Genomic DNA, 21,264 nt, shown 5'->3' on the forward strand with positions numbered 1-21,264 from the left:
TAAAGGGCTGGCCAAATTTGCTTTCCCTGCAGTCTGAAAGGGAGAGTTGAAGCAAAATCACTAGCCCTTGGTTAATCTATTTACATGAAGGATAAGCAGGAATTTCAAGAATTTCTATAAAGTATCTGAGACTTTTCTCCAAGGATGAATTGAGATAGGACACTTTTTCCAATCACTGCACAGTAGTTATCTACTCTTTCCAGGGCTCCTCTTGGAGGTGTTTTTGCACCTGTAGGAATTGACACCACCACTCGGGGTGGTGCAGAGTCCAGGACTGTTTATTATTCCTGGGCACTGATAGGAATTGGGAGGCTTCTCTGATTTTGCATTGTTTCTGTGTCCATTTGGGTGGCATGACCCCAGGGCAAAAGCTTGTAGCTATATTATCTTGTCTTGTTTTTTGGCTGCTTTCAGCATCTTTACAACGTCCTGGTTGGTTCCCTCCCTCAGCTGCTGGGAAAGGCGCAGGAAGTGAGCAGGAGGTGACCACCCCCTGAAGCTCTGAGCCCTGGCCACCGTTCGGCCTGCCAGGAACCCCAACCGTGCCCCTCTCAGCCTGCCTTACCCACCTTCCCACTCAGAACTCACGTTGTCATTTAAGTTCATTTACACAGTGCCTAAGAAAAGGCTTTCAAGTACTTGATCTCACTGAGGTCTCATAGAAACCTACATTTTATAAATGGGAAAACTGAGGCCAGAGAGGGGATGTCTTTGTCCCAGGTCACACAATGAGTGGCAGAGCCAGACCCTGTGCCCTTTCACCTCTGCCAACAACAGAACGGCGAATCCACTCTTAGAGGGCTGGGGAGTGCCAGGTAGGTTTGGAAGCACCTCAACAGCATGAACCAAACAACCAAAATCTAAAGAGAAGCAATGCTGTGCCCAAGGTCACAAAGCTCATAAATGGCAGAACCAGCTGCCAAACAAGGACTCCTGACTTCCAGTCCAGGGCTTTTTCTCTCTAACCTTGCTATTTCCCTTACTCTGGGCTGATTTCAGCTTCAAAACAGGAATAGTCAGCTCTCTCCGCATCCATTAACCTATACATCTCACATTTCTGATACACAATATCCTCTTTCCAAAGCACAGGGCCCCCAAAGAGGTAGAGATGTCCTGGGGGAGAATACATTGAAAGGAAGGGAAGAGGTTAACCAAATCCGGCGGCATCCCATTATGATGTGACTAATCAATACCCCCAAACTAGCTGCAGCACAATCTGCAGCATCTTCAAACCCTGGCTTCACCCAGAACGAGGCTGAGGTAACACCATCGCCTCCACGGGATGCTGAGCTGGCCCCATGGTTATGTAACCTGTGGAGGGTGAGATGCCTAATCCAACCTACAGATTCTGCAGCTCCCTAACTCCAGGCTTTCACAGCCCCTGACCCTCAGACCACTGCTTTCGGTTCCTTGTCGAACTAAGCAGCTGGTGTGCTGAACTTCTCACTTCCCCACCACTCTTACGGGTGGGTCTGACCCAGCCTGGCCATGGTGGGCATTCCCCCAACTGGAGGCCTCCTAACCAAAAGCCTTTCTCCCTTGACATAGCCCCAGCTTGACCCCATAGACAAGGAAAAGATGAGACTCACGTTTTGGGGTGAGGTGCTGAAAATCCTTAGAAAACTGTAGACTACCCTATTTAGGGGAGGATTTCTCCTCTTCTCACGTCTTACGACTGTCTGGTCCCGTCCAATTTATCCTTGAGATGTGGTTGGTCAACTGAAGCTGACCCCTCCCCTGCCCCTCAAAGCAACCAACAGCTGCTACTATATTGAGTGGCAATATGATGTCATATCATAAGGTGACTAACCCACCGAGGCTTCCCTACGAGACATCATCTAAATATGACAGTGTTCCATCACCCAGACCTTTTCGCAGGAGAAAGCTGAGTGAGGGGCTCCATATTGACTCCTGGGACTGAAATCGACGTGTGGTCTTCTGAAGCCAGCACCTTTGACTGGGCAGCTGAGGACACACACACCCACCCCTCTCTCCCGAAGCCCCCCCCACCAGACTCCCTTCCTAGTAGAAGAAATATTTTCACCAAAGACAGCTTTCTCCATTGCCCTGACTTTGAAATCAGAAGCCATAAGAAAGCTTAATAACCACTCTTATCAGAAAGGGATAGGGGAGCGGTGGCTTGGGGAGGGGATATTTACCATGCCAGACATCCCAGGTGCTGGGCTAGACGTTTTACATCTATTTTTCATCTAATTCTCCAAAGGCTCTGAGGAAGGCTTTGCAATCCCTGTGGAGTTGGAGAAAGTGAGCTCAGGGGAATTAATGAACTTCCCTAAGGTTCCCAAGGCTGGCCAATGGTGGCGTTCAAATTCCAGCCACAGGTTTGTGTGACGCCAAAATGGACTGCACTCCACAGAAAGGTGTTCTCACCTCGCCTGACTTCTAAAATGTCTGTCCAGTACGAGTCCCATGAAAACCGAGCTGGCCTGCCTGCTTCCTCACTCCTGCCTGCCTCTGGCACTGGCAGGCGTGTGCCCCTCGGGCCCCCCTTCTCCACCATCACATCAGCAGGATGGGGACCAGCCCCTCCTCCAGGGCGAACTCCAGCACCAATCTGGGGTTTACCCCCACCCACCCACTCCCCCGTCATCAGGACATGTGCTTCTCCTGCCACACCAATTACAGTCCCTGGCGTGCCCCCAGCCGCCGGTGCAGCTACTCCTAACACGTCTAAGTGCTTTCTACCCAGTTACTATACGTGCCTCTCTTTGTTCGTCCATCTGTCCATCCAATGAGCATTTACTGAGCATATCCTGGTGTTCGATGCTAAGTCCTCCAAGGGCACTGTTCACTTAAGTTTGTGAACAGAGTTAAACCCATCACAGCATCTCAATTCCCGAAAAATTACTTTTTGACTGCATTGAGGGGCCGATATAGACAAAGGCAAAGGTGAAAAGTGACTGAAAATAAAACAAGCCTGCGAGGCCATCTGAACAAGTAATAAGAGAATTGTTACATGTTATATTTAATAATAATAATGAACCCTGACAATTACACATTGTTCCATTTATTTTAACTATAATATGCTATATAAAGATTTTGTTATGTATCATAGAAAGATATATTTTATATTATCTATATGTATTTAATTTAGATAAATGAAATATTCAGATATTTCTAATATACCCAATAGAATTCACTTAATGTGGCTTCTATTTCATTTATATATTGATATATTTTTATGCCATTATTCTATACCTTTGTCATTATATAACTAAAAAATGTCTTTCTAGAAATAATAAACCCTTTGTTATTATAATAAACCCTTATGCATCAATTTCTGTGTGCCAGGACCTGTTTTCCGTGCTTTTACATAAATGGCAAATCTACTTGTTGCCTGAAAAAGATTTACAGGCTTAAAATAGAAATAGATGAAGTTTCAAATCCCTTCCTGAAGAGCAGCTCTGTAACGCGTTATTCAAGTGGAGTTGAGAATGGTCAGGGAGCATTCCTGGACTGGGAGAATGACGTCACCAAGGGCAAGGGCCATAACCCAGCCTCGACCAGCTCAGAGGCTCGGTCAGGGACAGGTGCTCAAGTGGGCCACAGCTCAGGGCTCACCCAGGGCTCACTGCTAACGTGTTACAAGGAAACTGGATTCACCCAGAGACCTTGAGGTTGTCCTTGTTCAGGGAGCCAGCCAGATGGCTTCTACCCCACGCTTTCCACCCTTCCGACGAGCAGCCTGTGTGTGTCGTTCCACTGCGCCACATCTCCCACAAAAGCAATGCTTTGCTTTGTGTCATCCACTGAGTCACCGGGCACGGTTGGGAACAGGCCCAGGATTCCCGCTCCTTTCCTCTGCTGAAGCCGTTTGCTGAAGGGAGACCACAATCCTTCCACATTAGTGGCCAGTTACATTTCTGGCTCTTAACACTTAATGGGGCTTCTGGGATGGGGAAATGATGGAAAGTAAAGGCTGAGAGATAAAAAGTCAAAACCTGAAATGACACACAAGATCTTTATTAACAAAGGTTTAAAAATGGGAATCCAACTCATCGGGTCCTCCCATTGGGAAACAAGTCCTAGGACTAAGGAGGGATAAATAATCCTCTCATCTGTCCTGAAACTGGGAGGGCAAGAGAAGGGAAAAGGGCCTCAGGAATGGTGTTTTTCATTTCTTCTCTATGATTTCATCTCTTTATTTACTTCATACTATCATTTTAACACCCCTCTGTGATGTATAATGCACATTACAGTTCACCAGGTGTGTCCACGCTCATTCTCCCATCTGAGTCTTAGAACAAGAAGTGTGATCTACCGAAAGAACATTCGGCTGGAAATCAGGCAACCTGGACACTCTACTACTCACAGGCCCTGGGACCTCGGGCAGGTCACCTTATCTGGACCTCAGGTTCCCTTAGTTATCAAACAGGGGCTGGGCTGTTCGGTCTGAAGGAACTCTACTGCTCCACGCTTCCTTGTCTGTGTGTCCAGCTCCAAGACAGGTGACGAAGTTGCTGCCCATACAGCCCTGCTGCTCTTTGTCCTAGGGAAGGCTGCTTGTTCATGTCTCCATTTCCTGCAGAGCACACGCAAGGTGTTTGGCCACAGGTGCCACGAAACCTGCCAAAAGAAGGGAGGGCAGTCAGCGGTGACTTCGTCAGCCTGCGGGGCAGGAGCAGGTGGATACAATGGTGTGAGGGGAGACAGGCCAGGTCTAGAGATCTTTAAGAAACAGGCTGGGGAAGGAGGGTGCTCCCGGTAGATGCAGCATATGAAGACCAAGGATGGGGCTGTGCTACTCACCCAATGACAGTAACAACTGCCAGAAGGTAACAGTGACAGCAGCTCCACTTGGTTCTACTTCCAGTACACAGGCACCATCATTTTGCTCAAAACTTTGAGAAGCTCTTATTGTCTCAAATTTGTTTTTGGCACAGTCATGCTGTTACATTAGGAAATTTTCTGTTGTTTTATAGTTGAAAGGGGATCGGCAGAAGAGAAACTAGGTATTTCTCCTGCACTTGAGAACATTTGGCTGCTGGGGTTCTGGATGAGGGCTCTTCAAGCAGGATGGCCTCTCTCATCTCAAGCAAGCAAGGAGAGTCCAGGGAAGGCCTGATCTGCTAATGAACTAGGATGAGGCAAGTGAGTTGCCCAGGGCTCAAATTTAAGGAGGCACCACTCTCAGGGTCATGAGTGAGTGCGGGTGCCTCTTTAGTCACCTCCCTCCTGTACATGTTGGAGGTCTGGCACCTCCTTCTCTTGGACATCTCCTGACCTGGAGGGAATTACTCCTTCAGAGGTAGCAGGATGGGGTTAAGGGGAAAATACTTGTGCTAGGGAAATCGATATATCCAGAATTAGACATATGTTTAGCAGCCACATTTATCACCAAATACACAGACTTTACATTGAACAGCTCTCTTTCCCACCAAACACACAGACTTCGGAGTACCCTGACCTCGGAATGCTTTCCAGCTTGCCATTCATCAGCAGTAGAACCTAGGGAAACACTTCATCTTGATTTCCTTCCTCTTCAGTAAAACGGGGACGACAGCACCTAACTCAGAAAGGAGAAATTAGTATTAAAGAGGCAGGAGGAAGAGATTTGGAAAATACCTAGCACACTGCAAACCTCAGTAAATTGCTAGTTACCCGTAAGGCTGTGACAGTGCTGAATGATCACGTGTCGGACAGGGTTTCTGCCCCCTAGAAGTTTCCACAAGAATCAGTAACTTCAAGGACGGTTTAGAAACCAATTCACACATTTCATACGTACAGACATGAAGTAACTCGTTTAAGGTCACACACTAATAACCGAGTTTGGGCAGACTGAAAAAACCGAATAGACGAAGCTGGCCTGAACTGATGGATTATAATACATATACAAACCACACCTTTTCTCTACCAGTGGAGATGTGAGCGTATGCTGAGACGTCATAAGGCAAAGGGTAGCAAGTCAAGGACGATGGTGAACTCGTCCTGAGTTTGGGGTCAGAATCAGAGGGCAGCTAGTTTTGGATGAGGAGCCAGGGCTTAACCCTGGAGGACTTCCAGGAGGAGGTTCTGGGGCTTCAGGGGACACTCCAATACCCACCCTTCCGGGAAGGGGCTGACGTCAGCGCGTGGGGGCAAGGTCGGTGACTCACCCGGACCACGCCTCACGACGAGCGAGCACGCGCAGTGCTGGTCCTAATTTTAGCTCAGGCACTCTCCGGGGTCCTGTGAGGTAAAGGCGGGCAGAGTGGAGGAGAAGGTGGGCTGAGGGCGCGGGGGCGCGGTTGTCCGAGTCCCGCGTTCCCATCCTCCTCACCGTGGGTCTGCCTTCAGAGCTAGAGGCTGACCCGAAGGATGGAGCGCGCGGCTTCCCCAAGCGGAGACCGAGGGTCTCCTCGGCAGAAACCCAGCCTCTACCTCGGCCTGGGCGCAACGTAGGCGCTTATTAAATGAAGCGAGGTTCCCTCCTGGGGGGCTATTGCGGACGTCCCAGGAAGGGGCAGTGTTCTGGAAAGTTCTCCGCTGGCCCAGGCGCAGTGTGGGGTGAAATCAGGAGCGGGGCCTGCCGAGGGCTTGGGCTGGTGGCGTGGAGAGGCCTCGTCCGGGCGTTGTGAGGCTGCGGGGAGGACATGTGTCCTCTGCGGCCGGCGGCGGGAGCAGTGGCGGCCCGGGCCCGGCCGGCGTCGCAGACGGGAGGTGTGGGGGACACCCGGGACGTCTCAGGGAGAGCGCAGGCCTGGCGCCCTGAGCCGTCGCGTCCGAGTTCGGCGTGGAAGTGGGAGAGCCGGTCCCCTGGGTGAGATGAAAGGCGGTGACCGGTCTCGGGTCAGGATGGCCAAGCGCAGAGGCCTGAAGGTCACCGGTCGAAGAGGGTCACCTTTTTTGTTGCTGCTGCTACAAAAATCGGTCTCAAGCCCGCATAGCAGGGTGACCCTCCAGGAACCTGATAAAGCCTGGTTTTGAAGAAAGCTGTGCCACACACCTTGTGAAACCGACACTCTCCGGTTCTTCAGGGGGAGGGAGGGAGTCCTGGAAAAAAAAGCCCTGTCAGCGTAAAGTGACCTGCAATGTTGGCCTGGCAGAGTGGTCTGCCATGTCACAGTGACCTGCATTCTGTTGTTGGTGTGGTGTTCTTGTGTTTTGCAGGGTTTCTCTCCATAGGCAGCTTATAAAACAATGTTAATCGAGGGGTATGAGAAATTAGACAAGAGTATTACATATGATAAGCCGGGAGTGTCATATGGTAGTATGGAACATTTCCTAATGTTGGGTCATTAAAATTTTGTTTCAAGTGTTTTGAAGTCTATAATATTTAGAACTTTAATTGCCCCTTGCTTCTAAAAAAAGAAAATTACTTACATAATAAAGGTAGCTTTGGTAATTATGAGGGGATGAAAGACAGAAATCTGTAAATCCAAATGTGTAATTTTCACTTATTTTGCAAAAAATACAATGGCTATTGTAAATTTCATATGTGATTATTGAACCTGCAGACATTTTAGGGCCTGATTCCCTGTTCAGTATCCACCTTAAAACCATTTTTATAAGACTGTCGGATTACAATCTAATGTTATATTTGTAACGGTATATGCAAAATTTTATATTATTCATACAGCAACAGAAGTTTTGTCCTGATTTTGTACAATCCCTACCATGTTTCTCCATGTGATGCCTATTTTGGGAGGGTCTTAAATTGTGTGAATGAAGAATCGTTCCCATTGTATGGGTTATTGTGTGTCTATATAATGTGTAGGAACCTTAACATAAAAGTGTTCCTGTTCAGAATTTTGAAACTTTAGTCCAGAAATTGAGTTTTTGCTTTGAAAGTATTTAACCCTGGAATGAGCCACCTGCATCCTGTAGGCTGCTTTGTTACCACTCTGTAGTTCCCTGCTCCTAACTTGTCCTTGCTCAGTTTGGACATACATTTGTTACTCAGTTATTGTTCACTGTGTTGTGATTGTTTGCTTACATATTTTTCCTACTAGACTAAGCTGTTGGGGCTATGGCTAATGTCTTTACCATTGTATTTCTAGCATCTAGAATAGTAATAAGAGCTAAGTTTTTTGTTTTGTTTTGCTGAGTGAACTTGAGCACATTTTGGAAAGGGACTTTTTCATAATAAGGAGGGACTGAGCTGTGAACCTATGGTGCTACTGTGAGGACAGTTTCCTTCTTTTGTAACCTGAAACTTAGCTTCCCTCTCCCCTCCCCTCCTTCCCACCATGGTCACCACCACTGATGAGGAAAGAAGGGAGGAAGGAAAGGAAATAAAAACAAAAAACAATCTCTAAGTTATTTTGGGATTTAAGTAACATTACTTAGTGTATTTAGTGTACACTTGCATTCAAGATGGCGCAACCTCATCAACTGCAGGCCATAACCCTGTAGTCTACATAGTGGCATTAGTCAGGTTCTAGTCACAGAGGAATTGGTTAGTCTTCACTTAAAAAAAAGAAAAAAAAGAAATTTCAGAGCCTCTGCTTTTGCTGTACATAGTTAAGACTGATTGTTAAATGGAGTGTTGTCATTTGAAATAGTCTGTCCTTGCACTGTGATACCTCATGGCCGGTCCTGAGAGATTTAAGGATAAGAATGATAAGATTGTACTTATGTGCTTCCTTAGAAGTTACCTTTGCTAAGAAGAGGGGACTTTATGCTAGAGCTTTACAAGCCAAACCCTCAGCAAACTGGAGTTGATGCCACACGGAATTTCATGAAAGGCTTATGGCAGCAAAATAAGTCATCAGTGATGATGTTCTGAAAATAAAAATGTCGAATGATGTAGAGATTACTAATGTTCCAATGATAAATAACCTAGTGCCTTTGCAAAATCCTAAATCAGCACATCATGGTTTTACATTCACTATGTTTAAGTCAAGAAAGTAGTGTTACATATCTGAAAGATGTTTAATAGCTAATTAGTGCAGGTATTTATATATCAGGTTTTCCTTCCCCAACAGCACATACAACAGAGCCATTTCCTTATTTAGAATAACTTCCCAGCTTTCTAGTTGTCTCCAGGCTTTCCTATTTTCTGTTCATATATCCCTTTGAACTAATTCCTTCCACATGAGCAAATCATACCTCACTCCTTGTTCCTGTCCTCTTCATCAACCTCTCTGAAGGACACCAAGCCCTCATAGTGTACAGTCCAGCAAGCCCGTGAGATTCCCTTCTCTCATCTGCAACTTAGGGCCAAACTTTCTTATTGCTTACTCTTACCTCACTCCTGCTGCCATCATTGTTCCTGTCATTTTAGAACTCTAACCCCCTAACCTCTCCCTCCCTAACAGAAACAACTGTCATTGCAGGGATTTCTCTTGGTTGAGTTCAGACTTGTGACCCCACATCCCGGAGATTGCTTATTTAAAACTACTTCCATGATTTATTTACTTTTAATAAGTATTATTTATTAAATACATTTACTTCTTACAATTTTGGAAAGAATAAAAATTCTTAGAGTAATTGCTCTCTAGTTGGCACTGTTCTGTGACATCCTAGCACCCCTTGTATTAATGTCTGAATGCCACAGTACCACTCTTCAGCATTTTTTCTTGAAAAGCCTCAATGAACAAATGTTCTTTGCAAGTTAATATCCAGAACATGATCATTCCCTACGAAGTGATGCCTTGAATGGCTTTTTTTTTCTTCCTTTCAAATTTTTTTGTTGTTTTTCATTGCTATATCTTAAGATAAAGACCCTAAGGAATGTTTTAGAAGGCACATGGACAAAGTCAGTTTGTTGATACTCAAAAGATGTGGTTAAGTCTGTCTGGTTTTTATAAATGAACAATTTGTAATGGATTTTGGAAGATGGGCTTCAATGGGGGAGGACAATTGCTAGTTCATTTAAGGTATTTTTCACTTTTCTAAAAGTTAATTTATGAAACACAATGCTTGAAGGGTATTTTTATTAAAGCCACAAATAAAAATATACTTCTTTTCCATATTAGGAAAAAAAATCAGGTCTATATATTATGATTGGCAAATGACATCTGCCACAATCATTGTTTTCATCCAGACTGAGAGAGTTTTTATATAATACATTTGTTCCAGGATTTCCAGGCTTTAGAATTATATTACCTCTCCTAATTTAAATTAAGTTAGTTGATTTTGGTATAGCTGGTGGAACAAAAACAGGGTAGTAAAGAAGGGGTGCGTAAAAATCTAAATTGTGAAGTTTCATGTATAGTTTTATCCTGTTTTTATAAGCCAGCTTCCAATAGTCAAATGGCTTTGATCTAAAACAATTATAAGGCTGAGCATCCTTTGTAAATGATTTCATGGGTGTATTTGCTTCTATTGAAACTTTAATATAGAGGAGACATCATTTGATTACCTCTTTCTATATTCTTAATAGTCTTATTTTTTTAAATCCAATTCTGTTAAAAATAATCATTTATTTTCCTTTGCCATTAGAAGGTAAGCTACAGTTGTGTTTTAGGAAACAAGTTATTCAGTTAAATAAGTTAGCTAGTGGTTCTTTGCCTTTAACTATTAAGTGTAGAGTTTTTAGCATATAATATAAATATCACTTATGGTATTCTGGAAGTTTAAATCATTGAAGTTAGTCATGGTTTTGGATTATTTTGTATGAGTTTTTTTTTTTGGTATCACATTTGTCTTTAATCAATCTTTTTTGCTGATTTGATTTCAGATAGAAAATAAACTATAAGAGCAGAGAAAATGAAACACTGAAAATCTACAATTTACAAGCAAATCTTTCAATCCCTATTAATAGTCCACAAAAGTTCAAACTCAGGTTATAAACTGTGTTTACTGAATTTTTTTTTTAAAGAATAATTCCAAACTGAGTTATAAAAAAGAACTCTTTTTAAGGGAAGCTGAAATCACATCGTTTCTTTTTACAGTAACAAAAAAACAAATAATCATAAAATTTTGATGAAAATTCAAGGCTATACTATCCAGAAATGAAGAAATAATTTTCTACAATAATATGGCTTGCATTTAGAATGTAGGGCATTCATTCTCTGTAGTACGAAAGTCAGGTATTTTTTTCTCTTTCTTATCTCCTTATTGTAAAAACAAATCAGAAGAAAAATTACCCTAAAACTAGAACTAGAAACATCAGTACTTATCGTGTGAATTATGAAGCTACTGACAGCAAAATACAGTGATATGCATAAACCCATCCTAACAGAAAATAACGATTGGCAATGAAGTCTGTAAGTTACTTCATATTAAGAAGTATTTTATGACTTACTTATAAGCAAAATTGTGGTGAAAAGTTTAAGCCTATCAGGAAAAAATACATAATGTCTAATAAGGAACATGGGCCTTTTCTAATAGGTCTGTCTAAGTTGAATACCAAAGTAACAGACTCTCGTAATTGTCACTGGTAGAGTTAGATTTACTTACCATACCACAAATGCTAAAAGCATTGCTATTAGCACTTAGATATTAGCACTTTAGATATCTGCCAAGCCACACACCATTCCAGCTTTAATTTGAAGAGGAAAGAAATTTTTTTGCAATATCAGACATATGCTAGAATTATTGTTATTGTTGTCTTTGAGAATTTCTTAACAGCTTACATGTAATGCTAAACAGAGAATACTGTAATCTTTAATAGAGATGAAATATGTAGAACTAAAAAAAAAAAAACCAGAAAATAAAACAACTATTATTTCTACCTCAGTGGAATCTACTTCTACTTTCTGTGGATGCTTAATTCCCAGGAACAGTTTATAATGAACGGGAATCAGATCTGGGCTCAGAAAGTGACTCTGCCACACATGGGTCTTGAAAACTTTGGGCCTAACTTTACTTTACTGGGATGTAAAATGAGAGGTTGAACTGGATGATCTCTAAAGGCTCATCTAACTCTGATGTTCTGCATTCTAAGTAAACGGATTCTTTTTTATTTTAACTTCTGTTGGCTATCTTCTGTTGGAGCTATGAATGAAATGGTCAAAGAGTAGTCAGAGGGATGCCAATATCAGAGTCTATACTGATTGACAATTTAAATAAGTAACTTTTCAAACCTAGTAATTATATAATCACTATAAAGATCCTTACAACAAACGCCACTCTAAAGACCACACCTCAATCTTTATAGCTAAGAATAAATTATGTGAAACCTGTACATTTTATTTTTTTTTAAATGAACATTTTCAGAATAGATCTAAATGCAACTTTTCCAAAAACACCAAAAAGTACAGGTAAAGCACGTCCTCATTAAATACAAACTTTCGATTTGTGATGCACTGCATCAATGTTTTACATACGCCTTGATGCAAAAGGAATTTTAAATGGCATCCTGTTTTAAAAAACAAAAAATCTTTAAGTACTAAAAAAGAATGACTACAAACCATATTAGCAGCTAAACTTTCAAGAAAGGAAATTTCTTCTCTTTTGTGTATATACAACATATTAGCACTCAGTTTTAATTTATTTGTACCAAAGGCAAAATTTTATATTTAAAAAGAAAATTAAATTACAGATGCACAAAGAATAATATACCAAAGACATTTTGTTGTTTGATGCACTTAATGTCAATATTTGGGGCAATTTTTAAGGTTAAAAAAGGCATTAATAATAGTTCTGTACAATATTCAACATAACAGGAAATTGAAAACTACCTTCACACCATATTTTCACAAATTGTTCTAATCACAACAAACTCATGTTCAGTTGTTTTTTCCTTTGCTTTAAAATAAGCTACCAGTAATTCTAACCAGTCTAAAATGTACTGCTCCTGGACCAAATACAAACATTCATACTTGCAAAAATTGTTTTTGCAAAGGTACCTTGGCCTCCACAAAAAGCATAAAATAGCTAGAGAGACTAGAGTTTATTTTCAAATACTGTGACTGACTTCCAATAATCCTTTATCAGTAGAAGTATTTTCAAAATACCAGATATTTAGGATCAGATTTAATTCTTTGGTATAAGCATGAAACTGTTAATGACAGTTTTCCATGCCTTCTGAATAAACCAATAAGAAACCTAAGGAGCATGAGTGACAATGAAATCTAGTACACAATGCAAGGCAGGCAAGAGTGATAAACTAAATGTTTATTTTAATAGGAAAAGTAAACACTAATATTATACTCTAGAGAAACTAACACACATTTAGAGAAAACCAAAAGATCAAGCTTCGTAATGACCAAATTTATAACTTCTAGCTGGAATATTTTGCTGCATTTTGGCATTATGCCATAACTTCTAGTATACAACTATCAGAGGACTCTAAGATCTTGGCATAAAAGACTAACTCCTTGTACCACGCCAGTAGGGGTAAAAACCAAATTGTTTCCTCCCCACAAATTCCTGAACTTTATACCATAAATTAAATCAAAGTGAGAGGTATAAAGCAAGGTTATATTGCAACTCTTTTCACTTTTGCATTACTTTCCTTTGTGACATAGACAAGTATATTTTTCTTTTTGGAATAGGATACTGCTTAATTTGGCAAACTCAAAAGGTTTTAAAATCAACTTTTTAAATAATAAAGAAGTATAGGTCTTTATGGTTATTAATTTTACTACCAAAATATCTAAGGGACTCAATCTATGTAATAATTATAGTTCTTTTAAATATTATTTGAAAAATACTTTGTGGACATTGGACCAAGATTATACTACATCCAAACAGAATACCTCTACCTGGATTTTAAAGTTTTTCACTCAGTTACCTGTTCCTCAACCTGCTACTTTCTTTCAAGCTTTCTTCATTTACTAAACACAAATTATGAGATTTTTTTACATTGGACCTTCTCCTACAAGGCTCTATCAGATAACTTTGTAAACATGCATTTACAGTCTTTTAACACCAACATCTTAAACTGAGACTAATGCCTAGAGCCATATTTCATATTAAAAGTTTTTCACTGAAGATTTATTATCATTCTGAGGAATTAACCTAACACTAGCTGAAGAAAAAAAAGAACTGAGTTACAGATATTCCCCTGAATCTTAAAACCCCAAACTGGAATTCTAATGAAATTTTTAAAAAACATTTTTACTGAAGAAAAGGCAACTGCATGTATTACATCAAAACTATTAAAGTATAAGTGACAGCAATGAAGGGACCCTACTCATATTTCCAAAGACCAAGATTTACCATGGCAAAATCTAAACAATAGGCAAAGGAGATGAAATTCTAAATAGCACTATCACAAAAATAATCGATTTCTATCTTCTGCTGCATGAGGAACCAAAGAACTCAAACAGAGGGTTGTTCTGCTGAACTAACCATGAAAACTTTAAGAACAGATAGGTATATAGTCCCTGTTATCCTTTCAGGGCATTATTTTATACATGTTTTAAAAAAACTTCACAAATAAAAATAGTTATTTAGCCTTGCGAATATTTTGCAATAAAGTTTCTTGAATTTCTATGACAAACTCTTCTAGCAATTCAACTTTTCAAATAGAGCTGTCATTCAAAAAGTCCCTTTGACATGGGATCTATCCCACGGTTACAAAGTGGCTTCCTCCTTTGTTGAATGTGAAAGTGGCTCTTTGTTCTTTCAGGATCCCAAATCGCTCATTCAAAGTCATCCCTCTCTGTTTTCCAACACTATTTATGTCAAATTGTAGGGGTACACCTTTAGGAACCTTCTTTATATCAGATTGTTCCCGCTTTGCCAAGAATGAGGGTACAGCAGTACGACTTAATCGTGGTTTCTGAGTTACTGGGTACTGCACTGCTCCAGGATTGTCAATGGAGACAGTTAAAATTCCTCCATTAGTTGTAGAAGTCTGCCATGGGCGAGTTCTCTTTGTTACTACATCATCTAGCAGTTGTTCTGTGTTCAACTGGGCCTGAACCTTCAGGCCTCTTCTGAAAAGAAAAGTTGCCTGACGTGTGTCTTTCTGATGGCTTAATTTATTTCCACTTCTGGTAAAATTGGCTGGAATATTATTCTTTCTGTTTAACTGGTTAGGTCTCTTGAGAACAGCAACTGGTTTCTTCTGTACTTCATTTTGTCTCAGAAGGTTTGCCTTCCTTTTTAACACAGGAAAATACCGCTCTATATTCTTGTCACTTATAGGTGGTCGATTCATAGGACTAATTCCTTTTTGAATTCCACTTGCTTTCCTGGCTGCAAGACCAGTGATAATCCCGTAAGGACGTCTCTTTCCAGACATGACTCTTCCTCTACGATTCAAGCTTTTCTTACCAAAACCAGAATTCTGTTGGATTCCCCATCGTATTCTCATCCTAAATTGCCGGGCACCATTTTGTTGGAGTCTCCTATTTAGTCTTGGAAAATTTTGCTTCTTTCCCTCCTTTCGATTCAATTTGATTATATCATCCAAAGACATATCAATTTTGTCGAGGTTTTCATTGCTGCAGGTTTTCGGCGGCGGCGCCAGAGCTGCCGTGGCTCCCACCAACCGGGTGCCAAACCGGTTCATAACCGAAGACGACACGCTGGGAACAGTCCTGTATGAGATATTTTAAAATATAGTATTGCCTTATAATTCTGTACTAAGACTGATACTAATACTAAAAATTTGATAATCCAAATCCTTGTTAAAAAATCTCCAGGGCGGGCCACGGTGGCTCAGCAGGTAAGAATGCTTGCCTGCCATGCCCAAGGACCCGGGTTCAATTCCCGGTGCCTGCCCATGTAAAAAAAAAAAAAGAAAAGAAAAAAAAATCTCTTAATATTTCTCTTCTAGCCTATTTAAAAATATATATTGATATAGTTCATTGTATCATATAAAATTTGATTATTAACTTTATAATAAGTCCAAAAAATTACTAACTCTTCTTCATATCTGAAAATATTAAATTATTGTACCAAAACTGTATTTTTATTTAATTTTTAGCTTGCTAATTAAGATGACCTTCTTTTTTTTCAAATCAGGGTTTAGTGAGGTATAATTTATATTTGGTAAAATTCACTGTTTTTAGGTGTGAAGTTCTATGAATTCTACAACTGTAGTCATGTAATTACCACTACTGTATCTGTTATCCCAGAAAGTTCCCTTTTACCCCTTTGCAGTCAATTACTTCCTTGAATATAAAGGTTTAAATAAAATAAAACTTTGTAAAAGCATGCCTCCCCTTCTGCTGGTCTTGGGCCATTATTCTAAGCTGGGTCATAACTTCGATTAGTGCAAATGAAAACATAATTGAGCCAAATTCAAAGCTAAGCTTTTGAATATATTATTCCAAAATGACTAGCTCAAAGTGTTACCAAAAAAACGTAAAGCAAAGCATTGATTTGATTGCTTTTTTTCCTCACCTGTCCATGTTTGTTTACACTTTTAACTCTACCTCCCATCCCCCCAATATCTTGGCATGACTAAGTCCCATCAGTAAGGTGTTTATTCTTGCTAGCTTGTATGTTAGTCTTCTCAATGATACTGGAATATTATTCCTGCCCTCCTGGAAGAAGCAACTTAAGAGCAAGACCATGCCATATTCCTTTAGTTATTATCTTCTCTTTCACATTAAAGTAGCTTTTTATCAAATGAATTTTTGTTTGGAATGGTTTCAAGCTGAGCAGAGAGGGCTCTGAGAATGACTCGGGCTTTCCCATGTTAACATTATGTTATTAATACTTGGTTAAAACTTAAAAATGGGTTATAAACCTAGAGTTTAGAGTTGTATCTAAATTTGAAAACCAGCTGTCATTTAGTAAGATAATTTCTCTGAGCATCAATTTCCTTTTCTATAAAAATAAAACCAGGTGCCCCATGAGAACAGCTGTGAGGAAGAATTAGTGTTGAAAGCATTTGGCACAGTTTCCTGCTCACAGTAAACACTCAGAAATGGTAGCTTCTGGTGTTCAATTATTAGAATTTACAGAACCTCATACCTGTCTTACACAGAGCTGTGGATTTTGCTTGACAGAGAGATATAATGCCCAATTTAAAATTCTTTTTAACTCAGATCTCAACCCAAGCAAAGTAGTCTCCCAAAACCCAAAAAGCTCTGTTTGCATGATTTCGTTTACCTGAGGTAAAATAGAGAAAATAAAATAATGAAAACAGCATAATCAATAATCTAAGGTAATACAATAGAACATAACCTTCATACCAGCAAATCTAATAACTTAGCTGTATTTATAGCCCTATGCTCTACCCTCCTTCCTGGTACAACGAATGAACAGTCTGTGTTCCTTCTAAGGCAGTTCTTTCACTCCCTCACTGAATCTCTTCTACTCTTTCTTATTCCGGGTATTTGCTCCTGTATTTTTCTTCTCCCTGCCTTAGTAATTTTTTCTTTATCATTCCCACCGATCCTTGAACATTGTGGTTGAAATGGGGTGACCCCATTGTAACTAGGACCTTTTGATGAGGCTACTTCTGTTATGTGGCCCACATCATTCAGGGGGGGTCTTAAAACTATTTCTGGAGTCCTTTATAAATGGAATTAATTCAGACATGAGAGAGAAAGCCAGGAAAGCAAGAGCTAAATCAAGGAAACCCGGAAGATAAGGGAGAGACCAGCAGACACCAACATGTACCTTGCCATGTGACAGAGGAGTCAAGGATTGCCAGTAGCTGATCTTTAGGAAGAAAGCATTGCCTTGATGATGCCTTGATTTGGACATTTTCCTGGCCTTAAACCATGAGTTTCAAGCCAACTCATTTCATGGTATTTGCCTTGAGCAGCCTAGGAAACTAAAATATCAACCATCTTAAGTAAACCAGAACTCTTACTAGATCTCAGGTCCTCTCCGTTCCCAGCTATCCTCCCATTTCTCAGCATCCCTTTATAGGAAAACTTCTAAAGAGGTTTATCAGATACGCCTTGTCTTCTCATCATTGCCTCAAATATCCCCTCAAACCATTCCAAATGGACTTTCGTCCCCATCTCTCCACTGAAGTTGCTCTTGACAAGGTCACTAATGACTTCCTTGTGGCAAATTCAGAGGTCTTTTCTTAGTCTTCATTGTTTTAGGTGTCTCAACGGCATTTAACACAGTTGATTACTCCTCTCCTTCTTGAAATAGTTTCTTCACTAGGCATCCTGGACACTATACTCTCCTGATTTTCCTCTTACCACACTGTGCTCCTTCTCAGTCATACTCTTTGCCAAAACTCTCCTTGGTCTCTAAATCTCAGAGTGCCCAAGACTGTTCTTTGGACCGCTCTTCTATTTTTATTTCTTAGGTTATTCATTCTACTCGTGTGTTTTGCATTGACAATTCGCAAATTTACATCTCTAGCCTTTTCGTCTGTGAATTCCAGACTCTGCCTACTTGGCATTTCCACTTGAATTTCTAATAGTCATCTCACATTTAACATGTCTGTCTGAGTTTCCTCAGACTACTATGACAAATACCACACAACGGTTGGCTTAAGCAACAGGAATGTATTGACTCACGGTTTTGGAGGCTAGAAGTCCAAAATCAAGATGTTGGCAAGACCGTGCTTTCTCCAAAATCTGTCACACTCTTGGAATAGCTTTCTGGCAATTCTCCGTCACTTGGTGATTTCTTTCTGGCTTCTCTATGTCCATATTTCCTCTGCCTTGTAAGGATGCCAGTCCTATGGATCAAGGCTCACACTGATTCAATGTGATCTCCTCAAAATAGACTCTTCAAGATCTTAAACACAAATGAGACAGCACCTTAACTAATCATAGTATCTTCAAGGGTCCTATTTACAAATGGGTTCAGACCTGAAGGGACATGGACTAAACTTGAACATGTCCTTTGTGGGGCATATGATTCCATCCTCAACACTTACTCTTTGCCTCAGTTTCCTCAACTGTAAAGTAGGGATAATAATAACAGTATTTACCTAATAGTATTGTATGAAATGTGATCATGTATAATGGACAGATGGACTGGTCTGAGGAAATAAATCTGTTTCCATGATTCTGCCCTTCCCTTTCAGTCCATGCTTATAGAAAATTCTATAAGTGTTTATAGAAAATTCTCAAAAACCCTTAGTTTTCTGTGCAATTTAAATTGGTCCAAGTTATCAGATCTTCCACATATTGTTCCTGGATAACTGCATTTCCAAATCTGACTTCCTCTGAGATGGTTGACTGGATCCATAAGTCATCTGCCTAATCTCTTTAGCAAAAAGCACTTCTACCACACCCTTACAGGAAGACCTGTTCTGTGGGGGACTCACCCGCCACAAACTGGGAGGAACCTGTTAGAACTGCTGCTGGTCCTAGTCTCTGGGCACACTATCTGGATAGATTGAAAATTCTCCAAATCATCAGTTGCTGGATTCCTTTGTGCTTAACAGCTCAGTTCTCAGTTTTTCCCTTTCCTCTCTCATTTTACTATAAGCTATAAGGAGAAACCAGGCCATAGTTTCCACATTTTGCTTGGAAATCTCAGCTAAATATCCATGTATATCACTTACAAGTTCCACTTTCAAACCAACACTAGGACATAATTCAACTAAGTTCTCTGCTACTTTATAACAAGGATTGCCTTTCCTCAAGTTTCCAATAAAAATCCATCATCTCCTAAGGCCTCACCAGAAGTGCCTTGGACATCTGTATTTCTACCAATATTCTACTCATGACAATTTATCCTCTAAAATGATTTTAAAAATAACAACCCCAACAAAATCTTTCTCTACAGCTCACTTCACAGCAGTTTAGGCTTTTTCTATCAGATGCCTCAAAATTCTTCCAGCCTCTATCCATTACCTAATTCCAAAATCACTTCCACATTTTTAAGTAGTTGTTATACCTGCACCACACTTCTCAGCACCAAAAACTGTCTTAGTTTTCCAGAGCTGCTGTAAGAAATAACACACACGAGTTGGCTTAAGCAGCAGGAATTTATCGGCTCATGATTTTGGAGGCTAGAAGTCCAAAATCAAACTGTTAGTAAGGCCATGCTTTCTCTAAAGGTTTCTGTGTCCTGGGGAGAGCTTCCTGACCATCCTCTGTCACACGGTGATGTTCTTCCGCCTTCTCCTTCCGGCCTCTCTTAGGATGTCCAAATGTCCTCTGACTTATAAGGACTCCAGTCATATGGATTAAGGCCTACCCTAATTCAATTTTGCCTCATCATCAAAGATCCTTGTGCCAGTCTGAATCTGTGGTGGACCCCAGAAAAGCCATGCCCTTTGATCCTCATTAAATATTGCTGGGTGGGAGCATTTTGATTGTTTCCATGAAGATGTGGCCCACCCAGTTGTGGGTGGTAACTTTTGATTAGATGATTTCCGTGGAGGTATGTCACCACCCACTGAAGGTGGAGTTGCTTGCTGGGATCTTTTAAAAGAGGAAACAGTGTGGGTCATGGTGGCTCAGCAAGCAAGAATGCTTGCCTGCCATGCCAGAGGACTTGGATTGGATTCCCGGTGCCTGCCCATGTTAAAAAAAAAAAGGAAACATTTTGGAGAGAGTCCCATTTGGTAGAGCCACGTGAAAGCCAGTACACACTGCCATCTTCGCCATGTGCCCTACCAGCTGAGAGAGGAACATTGAACATTGTCGGTCTTCTTGAACCAAGGTACCTTTCCCTGGATGCCTTAAATTGGACATTTCTATAGACTTGTTTTGATTGGGACATTTTCTTGGCCTTAGAACTGTAAACTAGCACCTTATTAAATTCCCCTTGTTAAAAGCTATTCCCTGTGGGCTGAGCCCCCAGTCTTGGGGTTTGTTAACATGAAACTTAACCCCACAAAGGATAGGTCAAGTTTACTTAAAATTTAGGCCTAAGAGTCACTCCCAAGAGAGCCTCTTTCGTTGCTCAGATGTGGCTTCTCTCTCCAGCCAATATGATGAGCAGTCTCACCACCCTCCCCCTCTCTGCGTGGGACATGACCCCCAGGGGTGTGGACCTTCCTGGCAACTGGGACAAAGATCCTGGAATGAGCTGAGACTCAGCATCAAAGGACTGAGAAAAACCCTAGAATGAGCTGAGAATTAACATCAAGGGATTGAGAGAACCTTCTCGACCAATAGGGGGAAGAGTGAAATGAGACAAAGTGTCAATGGCTGAGAGATTCCAAACAGAGCCCAGAGGTTATCCTGGAGGTTATTCTTACGCGTTAAGTAGATAGCACCTTGTTGTTCAAGATGTAGTGGAGAGGCTGGAGGGAATTGCCTGAAAATGTAGTGCTGGGTTCCAGTAGCCATGTTTCTTGATGATGATTGAACAATGATATAGCTTTCACAATGAGACTCTGTGAATGTGAAAACCTTATGTCTGATGCTCCTTTTAGCTACTATATCAACAGAAGAGTAGAACATATGGAATAAAAATAAATAATAGGGGGAACAAATGTTAAAATAAATTCAGTTTGAAATAGTGGTAAATGAAAGCGAGGGGTAAGGGGTATGGTACGTATAGTTTTTTTTTCTCTATTATCATTTTATTTCTTTTTCT

At 40.8% G+C, this 21,264-nt stretch overlaps 1 long non-coding RNA gene and 1 pseudogene across 4 annotated transcripts; both read right to left on the minus strand.

Moving 5' to 3' along the window:
- Nucleotides 1–2,027: 2,027 nt before the first annotated feature.
- On the minus strand, nucleotides 2,028–19,929 carry LOC143681050 (uncharacterized). 4 transcript variants are annotated; one of them, XR_013174325.1, is made up of 5 exons: nucleotides 17,416–19,927; nucleotides 6,117–6,993; nucleotides 5,429–5,527; nucleotides 2,724–4,587; nucleotides 2,028–2,248 (listed from the first exon to the last, which is right to left on the minus strand). It is a non-coding gene; the product is annotated as an uncharacterized LOC143681050 (long non-coding RNA). The 4 variants fall into 4 exon arrangements; XR_013174326.1 differs by lacking the exon at nucleotides 2,028–2,248 and having other exon boundaries at nucleotides 2,625–2,876; nucleotides 3,633–4,587; nucleotides 17,416–19,916; XR_013174327.1 differs by lacking the exon at nucleotides 2,028–2,248 and having other exon boundaries at nucleotides 3,969–4,587; nucleotides 17,416–17,572; nucleotides 18,279–19,929.
- LOC143681049 (UAP56-interacting factor pseudogene) lies at nucleotides 14,272–15,374 on the minus strand (annotated as a pseudogene).
- Nucleotides 19,930–21,264: the final 1,335 nt, after the last annotated feature.

This window comes from Tamandua tetradactyla, chromosome 4 (assembly GCF_023851605.1).
Source record: "Tamandua tetradactyla isolate mTamTet1 chromosome 4, mTamTet1.pri, whole genome shotgun sequence".
NCBI classification, from domain to species: domain Eukaryota; kingdom Metazoa; phylum Chordata; class Mammalia; order Pilosa; family Myrmecophagidae; genus Tamandua; species Tamandua tetradactyla.